The following is a 14487-nucleotide window of genomic DNA, read 5'->3' on the forward strand; positions in this document are numbered from 1 at the left end:
AGTATTACCGTGGGGTTTAGCTAGCCTACACATTTGGCAGCCCAAGCACTTCATGCCACATGGTCCTTGCACAATTTGAATGGTGATGTAAAATATAAGTGTAAGTTAAACGATATAGGCTAAATAACATTTTAGAACATTTTGTTCCATCTTATAGCTAGATCTTCTGAAATTAATTATCAGAGGTTCAATTCGTACAACATTGGTACCGGGCCTGTTATCACAATGTGTGTGTGTGTGTGTGTGTGTGTGTGTGTGTGTGTGTGTGTGTGTGTGTGTGTGTGTGTGTGTGTGTGTGTGTGTGTGCGTGTGTGTGTGTGTGTGTGTGTGTGTGTGTGTTTGAGAAGAGGGGGGGGGGGGGGGGGGGGGGTAGGCTATTCAAACGAACATAAATGCTCAGGTGAAGGCTAAAGTACAGACCAAAACATTTTGAGTGGAGTTATAAAATGTTTTCCCCACAGATTTTACTTTATTACTGACGACCTTCAGTCTTGGTTTGGGATTGTATCATCCACATTATTTTCACCCTTTTGTCTGAAGTACTGTAAATGCGTTCCGTTTGTCATAACGCGTTCAAGGAGGGCCTGCAGCAAATTCATTACCGACCGCGATCACTTCTGGTCTGGGAACGGGTGAGAGTCCACGCCAAAAGACGAACAATGCCTCTTCAGTTCGTGCCCAACAAAAGAGCGAGGGAACGTATTTGAGTTTCAGAGCACGTCCTTTCTTACACAGAAGAGTAACCCCCCCCCTCAAAAAAAAAGAACTTGCAGACTCTCAGAGCTTCAATTGTGCACTCTCTATTTGGTGCTGTAGATGTTATGGGAAAGTTCTCTCTCTCGCTCGCTCACTCCCCCCCCCCCCCCCCCCCCCCCCCGCCCCCTCCCTCTCAATCTCTCCTTCTCTCATGTGCTTGGAATATGCTCAGGGTTAACTCAGAGCAACCGAAGCACGCGTAATGAACTGAGTATTAGCGGCAATTTTAAAGGAAGGGACGGCCGTGGACGGCTGGATATTTGGCGGACTGTCCACCGGGTCCCACACAGCATTTCTCCTACCTGGGATGATTTCTGATTGCATATGCCGATTGCGGTGATGCTTCTCGCGCAGTTTGAGAAAGTAAGTGCAACTTTGGTGAGTCTCCTTTGACTGTGCGTAAAGCCAATGCAGTTTGATGTGCTTAAAGCCAATGCAGTTTGATGTGCGTAAAGCCCAATGCAGTCGGATGTGCGTAAAGCCAATGCAGTCGGATGTGCGTAAAGCCAATGCAGTCTGATGTGCGTAAAGCCAATGCAGTCGGATGTGCGTAAAGCCAATGCAGTCTGATGTGCGTAAAGCCAATGCAGTCGGATGTGCGTAAAGCCAATGCAGTCTGATGTGCGTAAAAGTTAGAGTGAAGTTGAATGACTCCGTGAATAATAGACAACATTAATTTGGTTCTTATCGGCTAGTGGACGTGATGTAGGCCTATATAAATATGTTGTTCTAGCTGAGGAAGACCATCTAGGCTATGATTAGTGTTAGGCAGGTCGGAGGTATGTTTAGGCAGGTCGGAGGTGAAGTTCAAGGCAGTGCTTCGTTGGACTAGTGCTCTGCCCTGGCACATACATGTTGGCACGTTCGTTTATTTTGTAGCCTACTGAATTAACTGAAATAAATAAGCAGGATGAAAACTCGGAGCTTTATTCAGACTGGTGGCGTGAGCTTGTCGCAACCTGTCACACTCACAGTAGCCAACGCCTCTCAATGCATTGGGCCAAAGTGCACATTGCGCAATCAAATCAAATCAAATCAAATGTATTTATATAGCCCTTCCTACATCAGCTGATATCTCAAAGTGCTGTACAGAAACCCTGCCTAAAACCCCAAACAGCAAGCAATGCAGGTGTAGAAGCACGTTTTGTTGGTAAAAGGTAGGCTATGTGATGGAAGTTAAAACGGACAGCTGTGATTCTTATCTAACTGACAATTAAATATCTTAAATTGCTCCGAACAGTTGAGGCGGGTCAAAGTGAATGTAGGCTACATCGTATGCGTAAAGATAGGTTGCACAGTGTCTCATGATGGTATTGTGTAGGTTCTCTGTATCATATCGTGTAAAACATACTTCATTTCGCTCTTGAAGGCTACAGTACAGTGGGATAATTGTGAAAAAGTACAGTGGGCTAATTGTGAAAAAATGTATTGTGGGTTTTTGTGTACTACATAATGATACATAATGCTACATAATGATCCAACTCGTAATGCGCACGCAAACTTAATCAAATAAACGAATAAAACAAATTCACTCATTAGAAAGTTAACATTGTTGGTTTGAATTAGTTTAATTACATATCACAATCATAAAATATCACAGCGATAGTCTATTACAATGTCAAACAGTGTTATACGGTGTCAAACGTTCAATTTTAGACTGGCATATATTCTTCAGAGGGAAAATAACAACGATATAATCTCGGTAATACAGGCATTACTGTTCTTTAAAGTGACAGAATGACACAAACCTACAGTATAGGATCACAGTTGCAGCCTGCTTGTCTATGTTTCATGACAAATGTTGTATGTTGTATGACGCACCAAAAGGTGGGGGAAAGCTTGACTTTTATGTTTACAAACACACTTCTGTTGAAATTGAGAAATAGTATGAATGATAACATTAGGTCAGAACCTGATTAGCCTACTTTGGTACTGTTAAAACCGTATGTTGGAGTGTTTGATAAAACGAATGCGTGGTTGAGGCCTGTGTAGCATACGTTCCAAACTGTTGAGAAATAGATTTAGGAAATGTGGGTTTACCCTGAACCTACCCTGATTTACAAATCGATTATTCTATCTATATTCTACACTATTCTACATGATTGGATCGAGTCTGCTTGCTTGGTGCATTCTTGAAGGGTCCTTTTGTTAGCCTTCAAATGTCAGTTGAATCAACTGGTGTCACTTTGAGGGAATGCTAATGTAAAGCTAACCATGGACACTTTAATTCAACTAAAGTGCAGTCAGATTTTAACCGCGTGCCATGTGCGTAATAATTGCACAGGGCTGGGTTTCATATCATTTAGGATGAAGAAGTTTTTTGTCTGAGCAGCTGGATGGATGCCTTCCCACCTATTTGGTCTCTCCTGTTAGCACCTGAACGACATGTTTCTATAGGGCCTAAACAATAATATGGTGAGCACCTGAACGACATGTTTCTATAGGGCCTAAACAATAATATGGTGAGCACCTGAACGACATGTTTCTATAGGGCCTAAACAATAATATGGTGAGCACCTGAACGACATGTTTCTATAGGGCCTAAACAATAATATGGTGAGCACCTGAACGACATGTTTCTATAGGGCCTAAACAATAATATGGTGAGCACCTGAACGACATGTTTCTATAGGGCCTAAACAATAATATGGTGAGCACCTGAACGACATGTTTCTATAGGGCCAATACAATATATGGTGAGCAGCAATAACACAGGTGAACAGGTGCATTGGACGACGTAGATGGAAATGCAAAACATTTTAGCGAACGTGTAAAGATTGTAGGATATAGGGCCTAGACTATGTGCAGTGAATTAGCCATTGTTACGAATACATATCACTAAATTAATAGCGCCGATGAAGGTCTACAACGTCACATTTTTGTGCAAATCACCTATGCTAAGCCATTCAACATTGTATTGTTTTACCCTAAATTTGGAACCTCAATTATTATAACGTGGAAACATATTGTTTAGTTATTGGGATCCTAACGTTAGTGTATTGTAGCCTAATACCTTTATAGAACCTCGTTGCTGATTATCTATCATTGGATATCTCTCTCCCTCTCTGCTCCCTTCTGCCCCCTCTCTCTCTCAATTCACACACACACACACACACACACACACACACACACACACACACACACACACACACACACACACACACACACACACACACACACACACACACACACACACACACACACACCTCAACTCTGAGAATTCTTGCAAAAACATCATAAAGTAGGCTACCCTACCTGTGTATATATATATATTATTATGTTATTTTTTTGCCTATGGGTAATAGCATTGTCATACAGCCCTAGCTCCTATAGTCTAAAAACACGTCCGTGCATGAAAACATATCGTTAATGTTCTACTAGGTCTGATAAATATGTACATTGAATGTTTGATACATAGACAAGATAAAACATGTTATGTGTGTGACTGTGCAGAAAAATGAATGCCTATTTGACAATGCGACATTGCCAGTATAGCCTACCTGGTAACCATTGTAGCTTATACATCGGTCACGACGATGAAAACATAAAGCCAATAGGATTTCGACTCAAATTGAGTCTATGAATGTGTCTCGACTCGCATTGTCCCTCACACCCGTATATTCGAACAACCCGGCCCAGTTCCATGCTACAGCAAAGACCCTACTCGGTTCTAGCTGTGACGAGAATACAGGGGCGATGCTCTACTCAGCCCTGGAATGCTGTCATATGTCCTCCATAGATTTGAGCTCTTGTATTTGGTGGTTTATTCTGCTGGCTATTGTACCATTACTGGCTTCAAAAATGATCAAGACGACCATTTTTATACCATAGCACAATAATTTTGTCTTTCCGTCCTTTTTTATAATTCTTGAAAAAGCGTGCAGACCGCTAGCGGAAAACCGAATTATTCCGGTGCGCTTGGTAATGACGCGAGGAGATTTTCCACTGCTCGTGCATGAATAGGAGTGTGCATTTGCGATTTTTCATGACATCATCATCATCATTAATTTACACTCCCGTGGTCTGAGGCCTTTGACCTCACCGGGTTGGTCCAGATTTTGGCATTGGAAGCCTACCCCTCCTCCCCGTTTCCCCCATTCCTTGGGGATGGCCCTTTCCCCTCTCCTTTTAGACTGTTGGCAGCGGCTAGCCAACAGAACCGAAGCCTTGGTTTACAGACTTCGGCATCTATTTCATCTAACACGCTGGATACGTGCGGACAACTTGACAGACACATTTTGGCCACAAACGAGGTCCTCTCTTCATAATCCAAAACAATCGAGACGTTTTACCTGTGTAATTTCCGCACTTTCACCAGGCGGATTTCCTACCTCCTCCGTATCTTCTTCGCTGGCCTCACAGGATATATGTTGCTCTTGCCACAACGATTTAATAGAGGCGAAAGCGCCTTTTGTGGGATTGAATCATTTGCATTGCAAATCAGGGCCTGTGCAAGGATGGCTGCACCACAGCCTACTGTTCTCTCTCTTACTTCAACTCAGTGATGTTGGCGAATGTCATCTAAATATGACATAATCTAAACACAGGGATTATATGTCCTTTTTTGGACGTCGTGTTTTTTTTTTACAACGAGTGTGTCTGTGGGAGTTTGGAGGACTCATTACATGAAAGTGGCCTATATGGAAACAAAATATGATTATGTCGGCTATGGGAGTCAAATTAGGCCTACTTTTATATTGTGGTTTATTTGCCTCAAAGTATGGTGGACTACTCCTGAAAGCATGGGCACAATCCCCAACGCCCGGAAAACAGAAGAGAATTCTGGAATATTTTAGAAGAATGGGAAGTGGGTTGTTGTCTTTGGTTATCTAGCTGTATGAGTGTGATGGCCGTCATAAAGCTAGATAACCGAAAGTAAAAACGACTTCCAGACTCATCACGGACCTTGGAAATAGAAAATGGAAATAACAAGACGCATAAGCCTACTCGGTGCACAAAATAATAACCTCGTTGGCTGGTATTACGAAGTAGATTTAAAAAGTCTTACAATTATAAATCATTACTGTAGCATTAACCAGACATGTTCACTTATTGGAAATGTGAAAGAGTTGTATTGATTTATTATTCATGTTGATTGATTGCGTTTATTTTATGTTTGTGGTATTAGGACATTTGAAAACTTAATGTAGCCTATAGCTAATCACAACCATGAGTAAATGTTGCACACGCGCACGCGCGCACACACACACTATCATGTTTCTTGTTATATTCATCTTGAAATGCGTTATTTTCTATAATGAAATGTGGCAAATATGATATAGAACATATATCCGACTGAGAGTCCTAGCCATAACATACATGCTCCGTCTGGATAATGTAGGCTAGCATTGAGAATGAGATTGACGTTAACGTTTTTTTATTTCAGCATGATGAACTCCAACCAGGAAACGGCGCTGGCATCCCAAACAGCAATAATTAGAACGTATACAGAGCTGACAAAAATGGAGAGGAGGGATTTGGGTATGGGCTAAAAGGGGGGGGGGGGGGGGGGTCGGCCCTGCTTAATTGATTCAGTTAACCACAGGGCTGGAGATGTGAACGACTGGACGCTCCCATTCCCACGCTCGGGGGCAAGTGGCAATGCCATGCCCAGTCCGAATATGACAGACAGCGCCGTGAGGGGGGGGGGGGGGGGGGGGGGGGGGTCATGAAAAGACGTCAAGTGCACCAGACTCATCTGCATCCCCATAGAAAGAGGCGATGTTGCCCACCCAGCGGACGCGGCCTCCAAACTTGGAGTAGTAACGGTTTTGAATGCGTAATTCGTTGCCAATTGTAGGCAACTGACAATTAGGACCGTGGGTCATTATCTTAAAACTGTATGGGTTTATGCATCCATACAAAGATGTTCTATAATTACGGAATAGTATATGGGCCTATTTGAGCGCTCTAACACTGATCTATTGTTTGACTCATGATTTTTCATGTCACAGAGAAAGCAATAGGCAGAAGTCTAACGAATTGAATAGATGACATCACGTCATGTGCGCTCTGTATTTGAATTTGAACAGGACTTTAAAAAAATCTTAATTTATTTCTAAAACAATGCCTAATTAATATAAAGGATTTTTTCACAGAGTTAGGCCTAGCTAAAGCCCACATTTATATTCGTTTTTTGAATTGTGATTAATATTTTACATCCGAATAAATTGCATCTGAAAGAAATAGCCTAAAAGTGCAGGGATAGCTTCTGGGCTGTTGATTCTGTATGGTGGATGATATTAGCTATACAGGCCATTATATTAGTCGCCAGTGGATTTGTTTATTAACTATCCAGGGACCACATGGCATTCATAAGGCACATGGTGACCGGCGGGATAGATGTTTTGTTTCTTTATTGATGGTAACACAGTTGGATAGAATTTTACAAATGCCATAAACATTAAAGGCTTTGTTGGCAACACAATAGGGTTGTAAAAAACATTGTTCCTAAAATATGGCTTTCCAACAATACATATTTCGGCTACATTGGAGAATAGCCTCCATTTATGATGCCAGTTGTATGATGCCGGCTGTTTTTTTTGTTAATGGATGTTAGTGGTCTGTTGTCTGTGGATGAGGTTATTGTTAGGTTCGTGCGTGATGAGAGTCTCCTGTAGGCTACACACGTGCCTTTAATTCAATTATGAACTGTTCTTTTTCGAATAGATCTGTTGTATATTTAGGACAGTCTTAGTAACCTATTAGGCCTTTTCAAATGGAAGTTAAGGTTTATTTTTAAAAATATAGTTTGTAATGTCCTATGATATAGCCTATTGTAAGCATTTCACTGTTAGTCTACACCTGTTGTTTGCAAAGCATGTGACAAATACAATTTGATTTGATTGTATAGCCTATAGCGCTTGATTGATTAGCTGTAGCCTAAAATATGAAAGTGTATGTTTGTGCCCAAATGCTGGCCTACGTTGTTTTTAGCTGAACGGTCATAGGCCTATGTGGAAGATGTATAGGTCTAAACTGCATGCGTATGCAGTGGTAGGCAATAGTGCACAGAGGTTTATTCAAGTTCAATGTTAAATAGGCTCACAGTGGCTGAAAGGGGTCTCTTGCCGAGTTTCTCACACCGTAAGACAAAACTAGTGTGTCTTGTCTCGACCCTTTTAAAAGACCGTGTACAATGCCAGGTCATTCATTATACGTTTGCCTGAAAGAAGATTTGAGAACACCATTTGGAAAAGCAGTGAATAACCACGTTTCATTGTCCCAGGATAAGTTGTTAGAAATCGTTGTCTAGACTTATGAATGGCTGCATTGTTTTCTAGTCTGGGGCCATACTAAATGCCAGCGCAGTGTAAATAAAAACTTGAGGTCTGTAAGTAACCCAGCATATATAAATCAGTTGATTCTCCACAGTATAAAAGGCCACTGCACTGCACTGACTGAATAAAAATGTTTCTTCATCATTTGAAGTCTGGAGATGTTTAATGGTGTGACTTCACCACAATTCTATTTTATGCTTTTTACAGTAAATCATGTCTACCATTTCAACAAATTATTCCTCAGCCAATGCATTTTGGGGCAGAATTGCTAGCCTGTTTGTGTCTTACTAGGCTGTTTGTGTCTTGTTAGCCTATTTGTGTCTTACTAGCCTGTTTGTGTCTTACTAGCCTGTTTGTGTCTTATTAGTCCGTTTGTGTCTTATTAGCCTATTTGTGTCTTATTAGCCTGTTTGTGTCTTACTAGGCTGTTTGTGTCTTGTTAGCCAATTTGTGTCTTACTAGCCTGTTTGTGTCTTATTAGCCTGTTTGTGTCTTACTAGCCTGTTTGTGTCTTACTAGCCTGTTTGTGTCTTATTAGCCTATTTGTGTCTTATTAGCATGTTTGTGTCTTACTAGGCTGTTTGTGTCTTGTTAGCCTATTTGTGTCTTACTAGCCTGTTTGTGTCTTATTAGCCTGTTTGAGTCTTACTAGCCTGTTTGTGTCTTATTAGGCTGTTTGTGTCTTGTTAGCCTATTTGTGTCTTACTAGCCTGTTTGTGTCTTATTAGCCTGTTTGAGTCTTACTAGCCTGTTTGTGTCTTACTAGCCTGTTTGTGTCTTACTAGCCTGTTTGTGTCTTATTAGCCTGTTTGAGTCTTACTAGCCTGTTTGTCTCTTACTAGTCTGTTTGTGTCTTGCTAGCCTATTTGTGTTTTACTAGCCTGTTTATGTCTTACTAGCCTGTTTGTGTCTTACTGGTTTGCAGTAGCCTACTTTCATGTTCTTTGTAGGCACTATGTTTCACCATAATGTAGCACTGTATCATACAGCGGATGTTAACCCCAGTCATTCTCTTCAGTAGGTAAGCCATCACAATGCAATGCTAGATGTAGCCCAGTGTTGCCAGAAGAGAGCAATATCACATGTCTGAAACTGCTGCAAATCCGCCTCATAGTCACTCTCAATATTCCTGCTGTGCATGCTGTAACATAGAAACAGGCAGGCAGCAGTTTCCATGGGGCGTACACTGTCTCCAGAGCATGAGTGTATATCACATTAATGGTATTTAGTCTCCTTGTGAACACTGGAAAATCATGCACGAGTCTGTGGTAATATTATACATACTCTATCAAGTTGTATATTTAGCTACAATTCATGTAGGCCTACACCCGACAGCAGACAGTCTTACATATTCTTTTCTCTAGCTCATCTTTGTTGGCTGAGTAGTGTATTTTACAGTAGGAAGTGCTTGGAGTGGATGTGAGAATGGTTGTGGTTATTTCTGAAACTGCCATACAGGCAGGCTGGGGGGAAGGAGAGGAGGAGAAGCCTTGCCACCCCTTTCAAAAGGTCCATTCTCACAGAGAAATATAGGCGTCTGATTTGACTATGCGTGTAGAGATGGGTGGGGACGACGTTGCCTCTCTCTGCTCAGTAATGCTGGCTCTTCTGTCCCCTCCCTCCCCACTCACACTTACAGTGCTCTGCATCCATTTTTGTCACATGATTGGCTGAATAACATAACCATGGCAACCATGGCAGGTTTTTCATATTCATTGGGCAAGCAATCAGCATATTTGACACCAGCGTGTCAATTTTTATATGTGCATTCTTTCTGTGCAGAGGGCTCATGTATTTACATTCAATACAAGTCAAATCTAGGTAGTGACTTTATGATGCAGGTAATTTCTATGCCAGACTAAGGATGTAAAATGGTCACCAAGCTGTTGCTACTGTTATTATAGCTTAAGTATTGTCATAACACTGATGTTTTATTGCATAGGGACAGCTGAAGAGTGTTTCTCTCTGCTAATACAGGAGTAATAAAGGCCTAGTTCACAAATTTTGTGGATTTAAATTTAGATTTATCAGAGGTTACTGCAGCACCCTCAGCACCCCTAATTCCCACGGCTATGGCCTTCTGCATCATGTACTGTAGATGAGGAACAATGGTTGTGTCTCAGTAGCATCTGGTCTGTCTGGCTTCAGCATGTCTCTCTCTCTGTGTCTCAGTAGTGTCTGGTCTGTCTGGCTTCAGCATGTCTCTCTCTCTGTGTCTCAGTAGCGTCTGGTCTGTCTGGCTTCAGCATGTCTCTCTCTCTGTGTCTCAGTAGCATCTGGTCTGTCTGGCTTCAGCATGTCTCTCTCTCTCTGTCTCAGTAGCATCTGGTCTGTCTGGCTTCAGCATGTCTCTCTCTCTGTGTCTCAGTAGTGTCTGGTCTGTCTGGCTTCAGCATGTCTCTCTCTCTCTGTCTCAGTAGCATCTGGTCTGTCTGGCTTCAGCATGTCTCTCTCTCTCTGTCTCAGTAGCATCTGGTCTGTCTGGCTTCAGCATGTCTCTCTCTCTGTGTCTCAGTAGTGTCTGGTCTGTCTGGCTTCAGCATGTCTCTCTCTCTGTGTCTCAGTAGTGTCTGGTCTGTCTGGCTTCAGCATGTCTCTCTCTCTGTCTCAGTAGCATCTGGTCTGTCTGGCTTCAGCATGTCTCTCTCTCTCTGTCTCAGTAGCATCTGGTCTGTCTGGCTTCAGCATGTCTCTCTCTCTCTGTGTCTCAGTAGTGTCTGGTCTGTCTGGCTTCAGCATGTCTCTCTCTCTGTGTCTCAGTAGTGTCTGGTCTGTCTGGCTTCAGCATGTCTCTCTCTCTGTCTCAGTAGCATCTGGTCTGTCTGGCTTCAGCATGTCTCTCTCTCTGTGTCTCAGTAGTGTCTGGTCTGTCTGGCTTCAGCATGTCTCTCTCTCTCTGTCTCAGTAGCATCTGGTCTGTCTGGCTTCAGCATGTCTCTCTCTCTGTCTCAGTAGCATCTGGTCTGTCTGGCTTCAGCATGTCTCTCTCTCTGTGTCTCAGTAGCATCTGGTCTGTCTGGCTTCAGCATGTCTCTCTCTCTGTCTCAGTAGTGTCTGGTCTGTCTGGCTTCAGCATGTCTCTCTCTCTCTGTCTCAGTAGCATCTGGTCTGTCTGGCTTCAGCATGTCTCTCTCTCTGTCTCAGTAGCATCTGGTCTGTCTGGCTTCAGCATGTCTCTCTCTCTGGGTCTCCTGGACATGAACTTGAACTTGAGACAGGCAGCCAGACACCATCTGTGCGCGATGACTAATGAATTCAGTGCATTCACGGCTGTGGGGCACCACCATTGATGAGCAGACGACCCCCAGACTGGGTTAGCTCTTCATCACTAATAGAATGCAGGCACCAAAGCAGCTGTTAGTCGCATTTTTTTGTTTATGGAAAAAAAATGAGCGTGTGTTTCATTTAGTGGTCATATTTGTGAGTGTGTGCATGACTGCATGATTCCCTATATGTTTGTGTATGTACATGTTAATTGTACATAATGCATGATAATACCCAATTGTGTGTATAAATGTCTACTGTCCACCTTGTCGGCCAACTATTTCTGACACATCTCATTTGAAATCCCAGGCCAGCCATTACAAATAGGTGGCCGGGCTAAAGACATTGCCTTGATAATTGAAAGGGTCGGTTTAGCATTTCCGTGATAAGGCCTGGTAACCGAATAAGGTACTAGTGCTGAAACAAGCCAAGCGCTATGTGAATTCCTCAGTCCCTCCTCCTTCCTCCCTCTCAGGCCTCTGTCACACACACCAGGCTTTTCCCTCTGGTTGGTGTCGCCGTGGCAACGGGAGGTGAGCTCACGGTGCGCACGCCGGCATCAGCGCCGCTGGAGCAGGACAGGTTCCTGGTTTCAGAGAGTGTGTGTGTGTGTGTTTGTGTGTAACTGACTAGAATGACACCCTCCTTGTCTCCTGGGCTCAATTTAGATTCATCACACACATTGAAGTGTTGCAATGTTTTTCCTGTCAGGTGACTTTTTCCTCCATTAACAGTGGTGTGATGGATATTCTTAGCAATGCACAGGGTGACCACACACAGTAGATATGGCTGCTGCTCTCACACAGTGACGACAGCCTACCGCTGTAGATGCTGTTTCAATCGGCATCAAACATGTGGCAATGCAGTGCATTTCAGTGCACACACACGCACGCAGTAAGCCACACACACAGTACCATTGTCTCTTCTTACCACTGGTTCCACTGTGGTCCGCCTCCTGCCTCCTGCCTCCTGCCTCCTGCCTCCTCCTAAACGATCAACCAGCCATAACATGGGCCAATAATCCATTGTGGAATGTCATGGTTGGGCCCTTTTTAATGACATCACGCATGGTCACTTGAGCGTGGTTGTGAGGAGCAGCAGGCATGCTGTGCTCTGCCACGGTGTCCCTCCCTCCAGCAGCCTGCATAGAGGTGGTTATGGACATGGTGTTAGTCATACCACTACATTAGAGCTACCTACCTCCATGTGTCACTGTCCATGCAATTACCTTCAAAACATGACTGGATAACAGTCAGCTTATTAGGACATTAATGACAGTTAGTCCTACCCCACACGACTAACATTTTTAGAAAAAAGGGTTCTTAAAGGTTCCTTTGGCTGTTCCTATAGGATAACCCTTTAAAAAAAAGGTAGAACCGTTTTGGTTCCAGGTAGAACTCTTTTGAGTTCCATGTAGAACCCTCTGTGGAAAGGGTTTTATGTGGAACACAAAACGGGTTCTACCTGGAACCAAAAAAGTGTTTTTTTTAAAGTGTTCTCCTATGGGGACAGCCAAATACACGTTTACGTTCTAGATTGCACCTTTTTATCTAAGAATGGACACACGTATTTTTATGATATGGGTTTGTTTGTTAACGGGAAGCGTAAATGGAACATCTGATAATGATATTATTGTTTGAGCAAAATGTTTAACTCTGAATTAAAGGACGCTAAATAGATGAGGAACAAAGCAACATGTACAGTCTTTAAAACATCATAAATCAAACGTACAAAAATGGATGCAGAAGACATTTTAGTTTGTCTCATAAGCACACAGTGTTACTTACACTCAGATAATGGACTTAGATAATATGTAAATGTATAAAATACATAATAATAAAACATAAAAAAATCCATTAAAGGCCAAAATAGTAAACAATTGTTAACTTGCGTTTTAATAATTTATATTCATAAACATTTATTTTTCAAACATACCTCCCTGCCCATTCCATATAGTGATCAACAGAATTCAACAAATATGCTTATGCTAGCTAGCTACATTAGACTTACTTCATCATAATTGCTAATGGTAATGATGCTAACAACACACAGCAGAAATTATTGCGGCAACAAGATTAATATGACTGATGTTGTGAGCATTGGCGTGTACAATAGCTACTCTGGCTGCATACGTATGAATGGCGGCTTTACAGTATACGCCTAAACCCATCTGCCTGCCTGTCTGTCCTTTTCAATATGTCTGTGCTCCGATGGCTTTTTATTATGCAAATACCCCTGCTATAAATAAATTAGTATAATTGCATTTGAAATATGCTTTGAATCCTCTCGTAAGATGAATGTGTGTTAATAATGTATTTCATGTTACTGCATTATTCATTCTCAATTAATTACAAATAACCAACAGAGACGCCTTGTGGCTTTACTGTTCTGACGTACCGTGTGTGTGTGTGTGTGTGTGTGTGTGTGTGTGTGTGTGTGTGTGTGTGTGTGTGTGTGTGTGTGTGTGTGTGTGTGTGTGTGTGTGTGTGTGTGTGTGTGTGTGTGTGTGTGTGGACACTGTACTTTTCCTTCAATGTTGCCATATATGTCATTTTGCTCTGGTCTATTAAGGCAGCGGTATATAATTGCTCACACATACTCTACACATGCAGTCATTTTACAGTATCTAATTTAGTAGTTAAAGGGCTCTTTCATGTGAAAATGTTTAGAAATAATTTGAGCAAGGCCTATGGTTTTAGAACCCACCAACCAATTCGTATGGCTCAAATAACTATAGAATCCATCTTTAACCTAATGAATGATGCCGACTACTTTACCTTCCGTTATTACGGAGGGGATGTAGGTGACTTGAAATACACATCAATAGAGGCAGCACTGCTACAATTAAAGAGCTGACTGTTCAGGCGATGTGGAATCTTGGCTTGTCTAGGGATATGGCTACGCTGAATATAGAATAGTAAGCACTGCAAGTAGTCGCCACGGTAACATTAGCATCTGGACCTTTTATGCAAATTTGATGAGAGAGGACTCATGCATATACACCAAGGCACCAGAGCCAGCCCCTAATATCGTTATTAGAGAGGGGGAAATTACATATTTATAAGGGGGACAGTGGTTAGGGGGAGGGGTGCTTGCCCAGTGTTGTCGTGAAGAGCCATGATAGAGGAGGAGGAGGAGAGTGAGGAGGGACCTGGTTGGCTCACTGAAGGAGTGTCTCTCCCTCAAG

General features: G+C 42.4%; 1 long non-coding RNA gene across 4 annotated transcripts in view; it reads left to right on the plus strand.

Moving 5' to 3' along the window:
* Positions 1-14487, plus strand: part of LOC145863976 (uncharacterized) — a 76117-nt gene that overhangs the window by 2746 nt on the left and 58884 nt on the right. Inside the window, exon 1 of one of the 4 annotated variants that reach the window (XR_014382560.1) lies at positions 909-1134. The exons of 2 other annotated variants lie outside the window; for them this stretch is intronic. This is a non-coding gene — a long non-coding RNA (uncharacterized LOC145863976). Of the gene's footprint in view, positions 1-908; positions 1135-14487 lie in introns of those variants that run through there. One more of the 4 variants, XR_014382558.1, reaches the window with a different exon arrangement.

Source organism: Salmo salar, chromosome 24, assembly GCF_965601325.2.
Source record: "Salmo salar chromosome 24, fSalSal1, whole genome shotgun sequence".
Classification (NCBI taxonomy): Eukaryota; Metazoa; Chordata; class Actinopteri; order Salmoniformes; family Salmonidae; genus Salmo; species Salmo salar.